Genomic DNA, 16,677 nt, shown 5'->3' with positions numbered 1-16,677 from the left:
TGCGTGTAAACTTCCGATTAAAAATAGACATTAGAGTTGCCCGTGTGCCTCTCAAACCCTAAACGAATCTATATTTTCTCCCGTTTGGATTCCATGGTTGTGGCAGCCGCCGGCAATCTCTACGTCAATCCTCCTTGCAGTTTGGCATTCTCGCGTTGGGTATCCTTGTATTCAAGCTATACTCGATGGGCACATGGCTGCTATGTACCCGAATTGAAATCCTCGTCCAAATCAAAACCTAATGTAATTTGCATGCATCCTTCTAATTATGTTCCGTTTGGATTGCATGGTGGTGTTTCAATTCTTCCATGCGTGTTCAGGGCTTCAGGCCAGCCACCGCCCTTGAGTTGGTCTCCTGTGTTTTCGGCCGGCCGGCCGGAACACCGCAAATAATTTCTCCCGATCTCATCTGGCCGGAACACCGTTTCTCCATGCTTGGTCAGGCGCATGTCACGGTGGCCTAGCCATGATGTTGGCCAATGCTAAGCAAGGAGCGTGCTAGCAAATCGTGAGGAATTAATTTCCATGTGGTATGTAAAAAGGCATCCTCTTTGCACTGCCAACCACGCTGGGCATGCAATGGATTTCGAGCTCCAATCACTAGGCATGGGGCTGCTAGCTACCCGCTTGAGCATATCTTCCCAAGCTCTAAAGGATCAACAACGCCATGCTCACATGTATCTACAAAAAAAAATTCCGCAATTCCTGCATCTTCTTGGGTGTAATTTTATTATTCAGTTCAGTTATGTAAATGACAATTTGAAAGTTGAAAGAGAGAATTAATTGCAGCTTTCCATGGATCGTGCAGGTAGAACTAACACTGGTGTTGAGCTTTTAGGTACTCATACTGCATGCAAAAACATACAGCCTGGTAAGTCGAAGTATCTCCCTTAATTTCTTGAGTAAACATGCACAAAGATGTCACGCTCACCATCTTTTTTTTTAAAAAAAGTTGGTCCTTAATTGGGTGATAGTGTTTTTCAGGCAAGCCAGTCTATGGCTTTTCTTAGCCAGATCCCCATGCACGCTCTCGCTTTTTTCTCGCCTGTATAGATGATATAGATAATGTCAATTATTTCCACGACAACAACCATAGTATAACAGATTTAATATATCGCATGCTCGCTAGCAGACAGATCAGCTCGCCATATGTACTACACCCTCCGTGATGCAATGCTACTGGGTATTCTGGGATCTTATTTCTGGCTATTTTGTTGTAATGATGTGCGGATCTTGATATCCCTCTTTTTGGAAATGGGTAAAAGTGACAGAACAGAACTTTCCATGCATTTGTTTGCATGAAGATCACAACTTTCATGGTACTAATATTTTGCACAAGTTGACTGATTAGAAATTTCGAATTTATCTAATCTTTATTGAGTTGATGCAATTCTGCTGGTAAATCCCCACTCTCTATTTCCCGTGAATCATGTTCCCCGGTTTATGGGATCTAACGGTTCCGTTCTTTTTTATTGGTGCAAAAACGTAAGTACGAAAGGAGAATTTGTGAACATATTTGGGACTTATAAAGCTTAAGACTGAACTTCTTTTTGGCAATGATGTTACTTTTAATCCTTATAGGTTTTTTCTTGCATGTTAATGTTTTACAACAAATAAAATTATATTAATTTATTTCATGTCCTCCTTTTGCATATTTCCATAGGCGGGATGTGCAGGGATGTTGGCATCGGTCGTTGCGCTAGAATGCCAATGATGCAAGGAAGACAGTGAAGCATTCTTACGAGAGGGACATAAGCTGCATATTCGCTCAAGTACACCTACCTAAGACCTCCAATATTCTTATGGATTGCTCATAAATTTGCATCTTTGATAAAGGGTGTCAACAATATATAATCAAAAATATTGTTGTTGGAACTTGGAACATTCAGAGTGAGAGGCCCCAGGGGGTACCTCCTTTGTGACCAAAATTTTGATTTCATATATCATTAGTTTCTCCCGTCGTTATTTCCAACAGTTTGATTTGCTAGCATCCTTTGCAAATGCGCTATTATGATGAAATCAATAGCAGCATGCATGTCTGCCGGCGGCCAGTGCCTCCATGAATCACCACCGCTGCCAGCAGATTGAGGTTTGTTTCTCCATCCTCTCAGTCTTACTTAGTGCATCTAAGAATCCGATGAACTGCTGCCAAGTGAACTGACCGGGGGCAGCCATGAAAGGCTTACTTTCTTAGAAGAATCTATCTAGGCAAGAGATGTCAAGAGATCGTCAGATAAACCAAACTGCCGACCTACTGTTTGTACTGCGTCGGATAAGATAATGGTGAGCCATCAATTGGACGGAGTTTAACGTAAAGCTCCTGTTCTGCCCTGGGCGTCCGTTGTCTGATCTCTTGGTTATATGATTTGCCTAGATCACGGTTTGCCCAGATAGAATATGAAGGCTTGCTTACTGCATGTGCAATGGAGGTACAAAAAAGTGGATGCATGTGTTATATAGGTTTTTTGAAATATGGGAGGTGTTCAGGTGATGTACAAAAAAATCTTCTCAGATTGCACTAAGTGGATGCATTTTCTATCTAGGTATTATCAAATATGGGAGATGTTCAGGTGAGAAACTCCAGTGGATGATTTGTTTGATGTAAATAGGTGAACGATAGAACACATGACCCCAGATATCACGATCCATATTATGAGCGTAAGTTCTTTTCAGGATTTATGTTGTGCTCAAATTAGCGCTCATGCCTGATGCCATGCCACCCACCCGGTTTGTGTAGCAAGGACAGTGATGGCAACTTTGGTTTTCACCTTGCCACGTGGGGAATTTTTTATGGGTCACGCTAAATTGCCGCGTGCAATTGGGAGTATATTTTTGGCGTTTCTTAGTTGTTGTGCATTTAATATTATTGTAGTTTGAAAAGGCCATTAGATATTATGTAGTTTTGAAAATACAGACTTTGGATCTTCGAGGTGCACACATATATGGTATTTTCAGTTTTTGTGTATTCTCTGTCTTTTAAACTGTTTGGACATTAATATGGTTGCTCATATGCATGTTGTTCAGCATATCAAGTTCAAGTAGAACTGAATAACTACTCCAATGTCTTGGGTGTATTTATTAACACAGCAAGTAATTAACTTCGAGTTTTTTTTGTTATTAAATGGTTCACTCAGCCAAGGGGTCTTACTTTTGTATGTATCATGTTTTTTTCTGGAGATGATAGACACCAGCAGCATAAAATCAGGAGTAGGAACAAGGTATTACTCTTAGATGGCTAGACACATATGTTTTGGCGGCAGGATAGTGATGTCTATATATCATGTGCATGCATGATGATATCCCCTTTGTGAAGTTGGTATGCATATAGTTTTTCATGTCTATTCATGTTGATTAAGTTATAGTTTACTAATCTTTATGCCTGTAGGATGATGCACAGTTCAACGCTAGCAAGCTCCTGCCTGTTTCTCCTGGCATCAAGGACCTTCAACAGCAGATCGATCATGGTTAACAAAAGCGTTGAGACCATAAATCTTGCTGCTGCTACTTCGTCTGTTTTTTCTACATACTATCTAACCCAGACTTTCTGAGTTAGCACATAATAACATCATATAGAGATTTGATTGGTTGGGGCTTAACCATGTTGTTGGAAATCTTATATTCCTTTATGTAACCAAAAATGACACGTGTTTTCGGTACTTATGTACTACGTTTTCCTATCATTCATTATAAACCTATTGCTACATCTTATATTTTTAAAAGTAAATAGCCCAATCACATGAAAAATATATTACATTGTTTATATGATTTTAACTACACATAAAACAAAAACGATTAGAGATGTAGCCAACAATTTTTTTATGATGATGTCTTATATCCCATGGTAAACACATGTGCAAGGACGCGAAGTATTTTTTTCTAAGAAAACATAAATTACTAACATGTATACTTTTTAAAACGGTATGTTGATCACTAAAAACTATACACTATTACAATTCTAAAAACATTTGTTCAAATAACAATTCCCTTATAATCTTAGATAAAAAAAAAGCAAACATATTTGTCTATTTATATGGACTGTGAAATATATGACACTACATCAATATCTATAAAACTATGGATTTATTTTATAGTCATCTTTGAGACATTATAGATGTTGCCCTCGCATTTGCGAGGGCCGCCTTGCTAGTTTGTCTTAAAGATGTTGTTTGGTTGCAAGGCTTACAGTAGGGATGGTCTACAGGCCCGTAGGCAGAATATACACATAGTGACGTGTGCCCACATGATCGAGCACATATATCACTCTGGTCCAGAGGCCCCTATGTTCAAATTATATGCATTTAATTATTAATGTTGATATTTTTCTTCTATTTTTGATTAAACTTTACAAAATTTAACTTTGACTAAACCCAAAACCGTGTAGTATTTGTGAATGGTGTGAGTAATATTTAGGATTGCTCTGACACAAATCCCGTTGGATATCTCTCTAAAGGATGCTTATGTATGCTTAAAAACTAGTAAAAAATCTCTGCATGACACAGCGACGGTCGTTGTTTTCTCTTGATTGGTTGATTTAGGGAACACGGTCTTCTATATACAACTTATCAATGCATAATATATTTAGTAGGTCAAACCCTTAAAAACACCATTTGGACCAAATGAGATGTTGAACAACAGTACTCGAAATTGATTTAGCATCGTATACGAATGACATTTTTTGCATTAAAAGGGAAAAAAAGACAATCAGACAATTTTGGAGATGCGGGGTATCGATCCCCGTACCTCTCGCATGCTAAGCGAGCGCTCTACCATCTGAGCTACATCCCCCTTGTGGCAAATTTTTAGTCGCTGACTTATTTATATTGTCATGTTACACGCTTTTTTCCTGTAGAGTTTTGTTTCTTATGAGAGGTTATGTTGCTCCTCCTAAGCACCATTGTTTTCCGTATGCTTGCATCTAAGTCTCTATGGACTAAAATCAGTTGAGTCCATTTATTACCATCTTAGTTGCTTTCATTCAAACACTGATGAGGACATCCCTACCTCACTACTACCTCCGTCATTGCAAGTTGAAGATGATCCTGCTGTGAAGCTCAAGTCCAACGAAGTTAGGATTGGACCAATGACACGAGCTCGTGCGAAGCTACTTAAACAACAGGTGAACTTGTTCCTAAATGATATTTTGATCGATGAGAGCTTTATACTGCCTAAGTCCTATTATTTATGTATGATCAGGTATGAGGAGGGAGCAAGCATCGCACGAGGAGGAGAGGAGCAGCTGGACCAGAAGATGAACATGAAGCTGGACATGGAGCTGGACGTGAAGACATCCCATGGACGCGCGAGGGAGGAGCGGGAGGCATGCGCGAGAGGAGGAGATGTTCCAGCCGGCGCCAGGACCAGTCAACCGGCCGCACCGCTGGGCCGCCCGGTCCCAGGGCCGGTCCAACCGACCCCCACGCCGGATCCATCCGGTTTCAACCGGATTCTACGCTTGTGCCAACCGGGCACTATCCAGTAAGCCCGGGAGGTCCACCCGGTCGTCGCCCGGCACCAGACCCGGTCCAAACTAGACCGGCCGGTCCCAGGCCCGGTCAACCGGATTCCAGACCGGCCGAGTCCGAGTCTGTCTCGACCAGATCTATTCTGGGTCGGTTATTTTCGTACTTTTTTGACCTAAGGTCGTCCTGGACGCCTATATAAGTCCATAGGACGCCCCCAAAGTTACTTTAGACCACGTTTAAGATAAACCCTAGTTCTTAGTTGTTTGCCATGCAAAACTATTGAATTCCAACTCTCCAATTCGTTGCGATCTGGTGTTTTATGCTATTGAAAGTTTGTGTGATCTGCTGTTCCATTGGGGATTAGAAGATTGCAATCTACCGCTTCGTGGTCGGCGGCTACGTGCGCAAGTGTGTGGAGTTGCGAATATCTTGCAGGGTTGAGAGCTGTTGCATTGGCGACAGGAATCAATCGAGAGACTTCGTCGGCGTCATACAAGTTATCCTCCTCATATCAGCGATTCCATCCGCTGCTATTCATTGTGTGTTCATCACCACCCGTCGCTTACTGAGAAGATCGGGCCACCCCTTATCATCTTGGTATCAGATTTCAGTTTTTCCTCGGTAAGTCATCCACAATCCACCCCATAGTTGAGTTGTGAGTGTTTCCTATCCAGAAAAAGCCATAAAAAGTTAGGGTTAGGGTTTGTCATAGCCTTAGATTGCACTAATTTCGAGTTTTAGTTGCCTTTCGTAGTTGTTTTTACGTGCCTTTTTCTTCCATCTAGTATTGTTAGGGTTTGTGTCTCCGCTATCATCTAGTTTTCAGTTTTGTTTCTCTGAGTCCACATAGCGTACAGTGTGCTTGTTCCCAACCATAGCCACAGCCTTTCGATCTAAAGTGACTAGGAACTTCCCCATAAGAGAGTAGTTTTACTGCTCGACAGGCTGCTCGTTAGGTTTTCTGATGAGGTCTAAGACCTAGTTTGTGGCCCGATCTCGCGATTGACCCAAATCCAAAAGGGGAAAAGAGGGAGAGGAGGAAGAACACGAAGAACGAATACACGCACGCCAACCCGATACAATTGAATTCTTACTCTCGTGGCTCGATGGACCACGCCAATAGAATCAACCGGAAGAGACACGAGGTAGAGTTCCGGATGAGAGATCGGGGTTGGAGACTGATGACCCACAAGTATAGGGGGTGTATCGTAGTACTTTCGATAAATAAGAGTGTCGAACCCAACGAGGAGCAGAAGGTGTTGACAAGCAGTTTCGATGAAGGATTCACTGTAAATGCTCACAGACAAGTATTCAGGGGGTTTTGATATAGCAGGTAAATAAAGTACAAGTAAGTAAAATGCGTGAGAAATAATTGCAGCGAGTGGCCCAATCCTTTTTAGCACAAAGGACAAGCCGGTTTATTTACTTATAATGACCAAACGTTCTTGAGGACACACGGGAATTTAGTCTAGTGCTTTCGCTTCATATAGCTGATTAATCTTCACTATTTTAATAAGTGTTGTGTGGGTGAACCTATGCTAATGCACCGCCCTTCCTAGGACTAATACATACTTGTGATTATACCCCTTGCAAGCATCCGCAACTACAAGGAAGTAATTAAGATAAATCTAACCACAGCCTTAAACTCTGAGATCCTGCGATCCCTCCTGCATCGATATACTAATGGGGGTTTAGGTTTCTGTCACTCCGACAACCCTGCAATTAGCAAACGAATACAAGATGCACTCCCCTAGGCCCATAAATGGTGAAGTGTCATGTAGTCGACGTTCACATGACACCACTAGAAAAATAACACCACAACTTAAATATCATAACATTGAATACCACTAGTGGAAAACGGGGCAATAGGCCTCCGCCACATGGACAATACATGAAGCCACCATGTTTGTTTGCCTCCGCCACGGCCATAAAATTATCCAGGCCCGCAGTGAACTCGTCAAACCGTCGGTCAATGTACATCCATTGCCGATTCATCTGCATGATATAATTAAGCTGGTCAAAACCATTACCGAACATCACGATGTATATATACACATGCATTTTATCAATTGCAGATGAAAAGGATAAAGTTGTTAACCTCGATGAAGAAGAAAAAAGCAAGTTAAGTGTGGCTTGATTTGTGTAAACTCAAGTGGCAAATCCTCTTAAGCATTTCATCGAACACCTCTTGTGCATGTGAAGAAGAGAGGAGAGCAATACACCCTCTTGTGAAGATAGTGAAAAAATGGCTAAGTGTGGCTCACACTTGGGCAGGGGCAAGGTTATATAGCCGGAGGGGGCCTTTGGACCCGGTTTGTCATACAAACCGGGACTAAAGGGTTCCCCGGGCTGACACGGCCTGCCGCGGCCTGCGGGTGGACCCTTTGGACCCGGTTTATATGACAAACCGGGTCCAAAGGCCGCTACGAGACAGGCGCCGGCGGGTGGGGTCGTCCTGGGCAGAAACGAACCGGGTCCAATGGGGGCATTGGACCCGGTTTGGTTCAGCAGTGGGTCATTTGCTTGGGACCAAAGGCCTCTTCTCCACTAGTGTACTAACCAACATAATTCACTACTAACATTTAGACTTCACCCATGTCCTCAAGAACTAAACGAACTACTCACGAGACATCATATGGAACATGATCAGAGGTGATATGATGATGAATAACAATCTGAACATAAACCTTGGTTCAACGGTTTCACTCAATAGCATCAATAACAAGTAGAAATCAACACCGGGAGAGTTTCCCCTATCAAACAAACAAGATCAAACCCTAATTGTTACAGCGGTGACGAGGTGCAGCGGTGGAGATGGTGGTGATGATGATGGAGACGATGGTGATGATGATGGAGATGATGTCCAGCTCGATGACGATGACGATGGCGTTGATTTCCCCCTCCGGGAGGGAATTTCCCCGGCAGATTTCAGCCTGCCGGAGAGCTCTTTTCTCTCTGGTGTTCTCCGCCCCGCAGAGGCGGCTGTGACTCTTCGCGACTATCCCCCGGGGCTTAGGTTTTTGGGACGAAGATGTACGCGAAGGAGAGGCGGCCAGAGGGGGCTGTGGGCCCCCTCCTCATAGGGCGGCGCGGCCAAGGCCTGGCCCGCGCCGGCCTATGAGGTGGGCCCACGGCGGCCCTCCTCGGCTCCCCCTTCTGGCTCCCTTTGTCTCCTGGAAAAATAGGATTTTTCATATAATTTCCGTCAACTGTTGATCTTCCGAAATATTGCATTCTGACGGTGCTTTTTCCAGCAGAATCCTGACTCCGGTGCGCGATCCTCCAATAATCATGAAACATGAAAAATAGATGAAATAACATAAGTATCATCCCCAAATATGAAATATATCAATGAATAACATCAAATTATGATATAAAATAGTGATGCAAAATGGACGTATCAACTCCCCCAAGCTTAGACTTCGCTTGTCCCCAAGCGAAACTGAACTCGGTAAACAGGACCACATGTTTATGGAGTGAAGAGTCGATAAATAAAATACGGACAAGAAGCATCATATCAATTAACACAAGACATTCTAGTGAACAACTTCCTCATATAATTCAACTTGAAACAAGTAGAAGGTAATCACAAATAAAGGTGCATAGGAAATCATAACTGGTGATGGCAAACTTTGTTCTTGGTCAGAGAACAGTTAACAGATTATACTTATCTATTGAGCAGCGCTCTCATAATAAAGCTTATAATAAACTTGCATACTCAATCATAGTAATCTCCTCATAATCATTGATAACTTTCAAAGCTATATTCATTCGGATAAAACTTGTACTAAACAAGGAAGAGTAAAAGACATGATGAAATAGATCACAATATAAATGGTTTGATCACAACAACTCAAATGCTTGCTCGAGATGGAGGGAAATAGGTTTACTGACTCAACATAAAGTAAAAGATAGGCCCTTCGCAGAGGGAAGCAGGGATTAAATCATGTGCTAGAGCTTTTTGAGTTTTGAAATCATATAGAGAGCGTAAAAGTAAAGTTTTGAGAGGTGTTTGTTGTTGTCAACGAATGGTAGCGGGTACTCTAACCCCCTTGCCAAACAGACCCCCAAAGAGCGGCTCCCATGAAGGACGTTATCTCCACCAGCAAGGTAGATCATCCCCCTTCTCTTTTGTTTACACATGTACTTTAGTTTATTTAAGGATGACACTCCTCCCAACCTTGCTTTCTCAAGCCATGGCTAACCGAATCCTCGGGTGCCTTCCAACATTTCACAAACCATGGAGGAGTGTCTATTGCAAAATTAAGTTGCTCACTGATGAATCAGGGCAAAACATGTGAAGAGAATTATTAATGAAAGTTGATTAATTGGGGCTGGGAACCCCGTTGCCAGCTCTTTTTGCAAAATTATAGGATAAGTGGATGAAGCCACTAGTCCATTAATGGAAGCTGTCCAACAAGATTGAAAGATAAAACACCACATACTTCCTCATGAGCTATAAAACATTGACACAAATAAGAGGTAATAATTTTTGAATTGTTTAAAGGTAGCACATGAAGTATTTACTTAGAATGGCAGGGAAATACCACATAGTAGGTAGTTATGGTGGACACCGATGGCATAGGTTTGGTTTAAGGGTTTGGATGCACGAGAAGTATTCCCTCTCGGTACAGGTCTTTGGCTAGCAAGGTTAATTAGCAAGCATAAGAGTTGAGGGAAACAAACAAATATACATGTGATAGAAACAATCATGCATCTTCCTTGTAAGCTCAAACAATTTTAACTTCAGAATACTAAGCCAGGAACTTAACAAGAAAGATAATAACATATCTACATGTGTTTCCTCTTTTCTACTTAAACTCAAGGTGTTGTTGCTATTGACCAATGCTAAGTTTGCCAAAACCAAATAGATTTACTCAATGCTCCCAAAGTGATACCAATACTAACAACAAGATCAATCATATAATAGAGATTGCAAACTAAAATAAGATGTGCAGTATGTAAGTGATAAGACTTCTCATTAATATTCCATAACGATAACTCACACCAAGGGATACATAGATAACCACTAAAAGAGAGATACTTCCATACCGCACACATTTTATATGATAACTTCCCTACTCATGATATGATACTACTTGATAATAAAAAGGTAAAAGATAGTGATGATGTGATACCGCGGCACTCCCCCAAGCTTGGAACAAACCAAGGGGATGCCAATACCGATGATGAATTACTCCTCCGGCGGTGGTGAATTCTTCCCATCATTAGAGTTCCAAGGAAGAGGCTCTCCATCAACAAACGACATCTTGGTCTCAGGAATCCTGAAACTAGCAGCATAGCTTATGTGTTTAAACCTGTTTTCATACTCACAGTTTTGATTCTGAACATCATAGAGTTGAGCTTGGAGTTTGTTGGTGGTGTCGTGAAGTGAGAGGATATCGCTCCACAGCTTTGCAGTCTCCTTCTCGTGTTCATCAATAAGTTCAGACACGATCTTGTGGAAGATGTCCACTTCACGCTCAGCCATCTTCTAGTAGTTAAAGACCTCTTGTTCTAGCTTCTCCATCCTGTCTTCCAAGCTTCCTTCTCCCTTAGGACCTCGAGCATCTTCAATCCGCAACTCTCCATTGACGAGCAGCAATTCCTTGGGGTGCATCTTCAACTCGCTCATGTACGGGTTGACGACGTCCTCAAGGAAGCTGTCCTTCGGAGTTCCCGACGAAGACATGGTGGCTCTAGATCCGACGCAGATCCTGGCAGAAACAGCTCGAAACAAAACGCGACGAGAAAACGATATACGGACCTCCAGGGGTCCGGGGATTATATAGCAAAAAAATTCACGACAAAAGGAAAGTACCAGGTCGAACCAGAGTTGGAGAGGGGCAACGAGGTGGCCTCCTCATAGGGCGGCGCGGCCAGGCTGGGGCCCGCGCCAGCCTATGGGGGCACCTCCTCGTGTGTTGATGACCCACAAGTATAGGGGATCGCAACAGTCTTCGAGGGAAGTAAAACCCAATTTATTGATTCGACACAAGGGGAGACAAAGAACACTTGGAAGCCTTAGCAGCGGGGTTGTCAATTCAGCTGCACCTGGAAATAGACTTGCTCGCAAGAGTTTATCAGCAGTAACAGTTTTATAGCAGTAGCAGTAGTGAAATAACAGCAGCAGAGTAACAAAGACAGCGGTAGTGATTTTAGTAAACAGCAGGATTAAAATACTGTAGGCACGGGGACGGATGACGGGCGTTGCATGGATGAGAGAAACTCATGTAACAATCATAGCAGGGCATTTGCAGATAATAATAAAACAGTGTCCAAGTACAAAGCAATCAATAGGCATGTGTTCCATATATAGTCGTACGTGCTCGCAATGAGAAACTTGCACAACATCTTTTGTCCTACCAGCCGGTGGCAGCCGGGCCTCAAGGGAAACTACTGGAAATTATGGTACTCCTTTTAATAGAGTACCGGAGCAAAGCATTAACACTCCGTGAACACATGTGATCCTCACATCGCTAGCATTCCCTCCGGTTGTCCCGATTTCTGTCACTTCGGGGCCATCGGTTCCGGACGGCGACATGTGTATACAACTTATAGGTAAGACCATAAACAATGAATATCATGATGAAACAATAACATGTTCAGATCTGAGATCATGGCACTCGGGCCCTAGTGACAAGCATTAAGCATAACAAGTTGCAACAATATCATCAAAGTACCAATTACGGACACTAGGCACTATGCCCTAACAATCTTATGCTATTACATGACCAATCTCATCCAATCCCTACCATCCCCTTCAGCCTACAGCGGGGGAATTACTCACACATGGATGGGGGAAACATGGCTGGTTGATGTAGAGGCGTTGGCGGTGATGATGGCGATGATCTCCTCCAATTCCCCGTCCCGGCGGAGTGCCAGAACGGAGACTTCTGGCTCCTCGCGACGGAGTTTCGCGATGTGGCGGCGTTCGGGAGGGTTTCTGGCGACTTCGACTTCCCCCCGTGCGTTTTTAGGTCGAGGCCGATAAATAGTCCGAAGGAGGGCGTCGGAGGCCGGCCGAGGGGGCCACACCATAGGGCCGCGCGGGCCCCCCTGGGCTGCGCCGCCTTATGGTGTGGGGCCCTCGGGCCTCCACCTTACTTGTCCTTCTGGCTCCATCAGTATTCTGGGAAAATAGGGCCTTCTGCATAAATTCCGAGGATTTTCCCGAAAGTTGGATTTCTGCACAAAAACGAGACACCAGAACAGTTCTGCTGAAAACAGCGTTAGTCCGTGTTAGTTGTATCCAAAATACACAAATTAGAGGCAAAACAATAGCAAAAGTGTTCGGGAAAGTAGATACGTTTTGGACGTATCAACTCCCCCAAGCTTAGCTTATTGCTTGTCCTCAAGCAATTCAGTTAACAACTGAGCGATAAAAGAACTTTCACGAACACATTTGCTCATATGATGTATATATTCTCATGCTATGGCTAATACTTAAGCAATTCATAATGAGACACATGCAAATAAGATCATCTAACAGCTATGTCAATCATGAAGAGGTACCAACAATTAATAATAAGCATCATGAATCATGTATATAAGCAGGATTGCAATGTTCATAAGAGAGTATGATAAAGTGGTATCTCGCTTGCCTGTATTTGATTGGCAAAACATAAATGCCCGGGCACCTCTGGAGTTCATAGAAAGACTAGAGGTAGTGATTGTCAAAGATAAAAGCATCAAAGTTATACCACAATCAATCATATTTTGAGACAAGCATATTATACTAAGAATGACAGTTGTGCTCTCAAGATAGTGCTCAAAGAAATAATGGAGACACAACATAAAAGTAAAAGATTGACCCTTCGCAGAGGAAGCGAGGGATTAACATGCGCTAGAGCTTTTCATTTTTATAAATCAAGAGTAAAATTATTTTGAGAGGTGTTTGTTGTTGTCAACGAATGGTAATGGGTACACTAACTACCTCGCCAACTGGACTCCCAAGAGCGGCTCCCATGAATTATTTGCATGTTTATGTGGCACTCCTTCCAACCTTTCTTACACAAACCATGGCTAACCGAATCCTCGGGTGCACTGCCAACAATCTCATACCATGAAGGAGTGCCTTTTTATTTTAGTTTTATTATGATGATGACACTCCCCCAACCTTTGCTTACACAAGCCATGGCTAACCGAATCCTTCGGGTGCCAGTCCAACAATCACAAACCATGGAGGAGTGTCTATTTAAGTTAATTAATTCGGGACTGGGAATCCCATTGCCAGCTCTTTTTGCAAAATTATTGGATAAGCGGATGTGCCACTAGTCCATATGAGAGTCCGTCAGAAATAAATGACAAGGTTGAAAGCTAAACACCACATACTTCCTCATGAGCTATGAAACATAAACACAAACTGAGAAGCATTTTGAAGGTTTTAAAGGTAGCGCATGAGAATTTACTTGGAATGGTTTGAAATGCCATGCATAGGTATTTATGGTGGACACTTTGGGATAACTTGGTTTTCAGGTGTTTGGAAGCACGAGCACCATTCCCGCTCAGTACAAGTGAAGGCTAGCAATAGACTAGGGAGCGACAAATCAAGAGAGTAGTAACTGTCATAATCATGCTTGCGGCAAAATAAATTAACTGAGGCATAAAAGTGATACAAGAACTCTGAAGCAATGTAAATCATTGAGGCTTAATTGACTCTTGTTCAGTCATATGCATGCGTGAGCATGTGCCAGGTTAATTCAAACGAATTATTCAGAGGAGGATACCACAATATCATACCTATCTATGAATAAAACAATGCAAGCAAACATCCATGACATGCTACTCATATTAATAGATTGGAGCTAAACATGAGAGATCATAAACTACTAGACTTTCTCAAATAACATATACCTCACATGAACCAACTAAGCATGCTCACATGGATGAGTATATGTACAAAAATGAAAACAAATAGAGTTCATACCAGCCTCTCACCACAATCAGATTGTCGTAGATCGTCATTATTGCCTTTTCACTTGTGTAGCTTGGATAATATGAAATGAAAACCACGCTCCAGCCACCGAAGACCATTTAACTCAAGATGAACTTTACAAAACCAAAGAAGAACAGAAAATATTTTTGGTGTTTTTGAATTTGAGAACAAGAACAAGAGGAAACAAACAAACAAAGCAAAATCTTTTTGGGTTTTCTTATAGCAAACTGGCAATAGCAAATAAAGCGAAACAAATGCAAGAAATCAAGGCAAACAAATGGTGAAGAGAAACAACAGAAATATTTTTGGTCTTTTTGTGTTTTGGAAGGGAAACAAAGCAAAAAACAAGAAATAGCAAACTAAAAGAAACACAGAAAAGCGAGATGGCAGAAATCTGCCAAAACCTGACAGCAGTACAGAAATCGATTTTTACAAAAATCTTACGTTGCTCAGCTCGAAAAGTGTTCAACTAATAAAAGTTAGATAACAACCTGGGTAACCTGCACAAAAATTGGCAGCTCAAAATAACGTTCTGGCTGTGCGCACGAATTTTTCTAGTAACAGTCCAGAATCTGTTTTCAGGCAGCACTTCCCCAAATATCATCTTCCTCTCATTAGAAAACCACTCAAAGAGACTAAACAAGTACATACAAGTATCCAGCAATCATAATATGCAAAGAATGAGTGATGCCGGTATACCTCCCCCCAAGCTTAGGCTTTTGGCCTAAGTGGAGTTCAATCCCATCGATCCCATGAGGTAGTATCTCCGTAGTACGACGAAGATGGATCATCTTCCGGGTATGTGCTTGAAGAAGCACCCGGATACGTGATGGTGTAGTCGTGGGAGGCCTCGGCATCCTCGGAGTCATGCCGCTGGTGGAAGTCTTGTATCTTCATATGCTCATCCACCTCCTCCTTAGTGCACGACCATGATTGCCTGTCAATACTGAACAAACCTGGTTGGGGAAGAGGGATTTCCTTCTCATCCCCGTCAGCAAACAACATTCTATAGACCATATTATCTAAAGTAGAATCAGTGGTAACAAAATGATGACTCTTCATAGCAGCAATATCGAGTCTCCTAGGGATCAATGGCACATCATTAGGATCAAGAGGAAGTCTTAAATATGTTAAAACGCGCAGTGCAATAGTTCCTCCAAAAATAGGCCCCCTATTAGACAGGCGGCGAGCAATAAGAGAACCAAGGTGATAAGATGTCCGACCAGTAAGTGCAATATTCAAGAAAGCAAGATGGTAACTAGAAATATTGCTAGTGTTCTCCCTACCAAGAATGCTAGTAGCAATATAATATGCAAAATACTTAATGGCGGGGAGTTGAATGTTCCTTATCTTGCCACGCTGAATGGTGCGACAATCATCATCGGTGATCCCTCGATAGAGCTCCAACAAGTCCCGGGGTTGTCATCAATCCTACTTGCTGTACCTACAGGGGCAATATCCAATGCACGACAAAATTCTTTCAACTCCATAGTAACAGGATTACCATAGATCTTGAATGCAACTGTTGGCTCATATTGCGTATTGTTGAACTGGAAGCTCTCGACGAAAATTTTGGTGAGCATGTAGTATTGCTCCCTTTCGTCTCCCACGTAGGTGGTTAAGCCCGCCTTGTTGACAAGGGTGAAGAAATCATCCAATATCCCTGCATTTGTCAGAAAATCATAACATGGGAAGGATGAAGCATTAGGAGCCCCGTTGTCCTCTTCGGGTGCGAAGCTAGGCGCGATGATATCCTCATTGTACGATCGCCTAAGCCGGGTGGCGGCCCTAGAAGGCCTCCCGGTGCTGGTTGTTCCTTTCTTGAACAACTCTCCAAAGTTGAACTTCTTCATCCCTTCTCTGAAATTTTCAACAAATGATATAAAATTTGATTTGGTGACATATAATCAAGGGGAACTACTATAGGAACTTGCTAGAGTACTAATCATGCATCAAAACTAGTTTCTACCACTTAGAACAAGCATGCAAGCTCACTAAACATGTTACCTACTGCAGCAAAATATTCAAGATATACTCAACCAAACAAAATTCTACTTGGATAGGTGGAGGAGTCACATACCGGAGAGCAAATGTGCCAAATTTCAGACAGAAATCTGGGCTGAGCAAAGAGATCGAAAAATCCTGAGCTCTTGAGCAAAAACGCGAGTGAGAGGAACCTGGTGCGAGTTTTTTCGGGAGAGAGAAGATGCTGGGAGAAAGAGATGAAGTAGTGGGGCAAGGAGGGGCCCACACCACAGGGTGGCGCGCCCCCCTCCT

The 16,677-nt window shown here is 42.6% G+C and overlaps 1 non-coding gene across 1 annotated transcript; it reads right to left on the bottom strand.

Annotated features, from left to right (window-relative positions):
* Positions 1-4,712: 4,712 nt before the first annotated feature.
* TRNAA-AGC lies at positions 4,713-4,785 on the bottom strand. Its single transcript has one exon. It is a non-coding gene; the product is annotated as a tRNA-Ala (tRNA).
* Positions 4,786-16,677: the final 11,892 nt, after the last annotated feature.

The sequence above is a fragment of the Lolium rigidum genome, chromosome 3 (assembly GCF_022539505.1).
Source record: "Lolium rigidum isolate FL_2022 chromosome 3, APGP_CSIRO_Lrig_0.1, whole genome shotgun sequence".
Taxonomy (NCBI): Eukaryota; Viridiplantae; Streptophyta; class Magnoliopsida; order Poales; family Poaceae; genus Lolium; species Lolium rigidum.
Note: the sequence above shows the minus strand (reverse complement) of the source record. Positions and strands in the feature narration are given on the sequence as shown.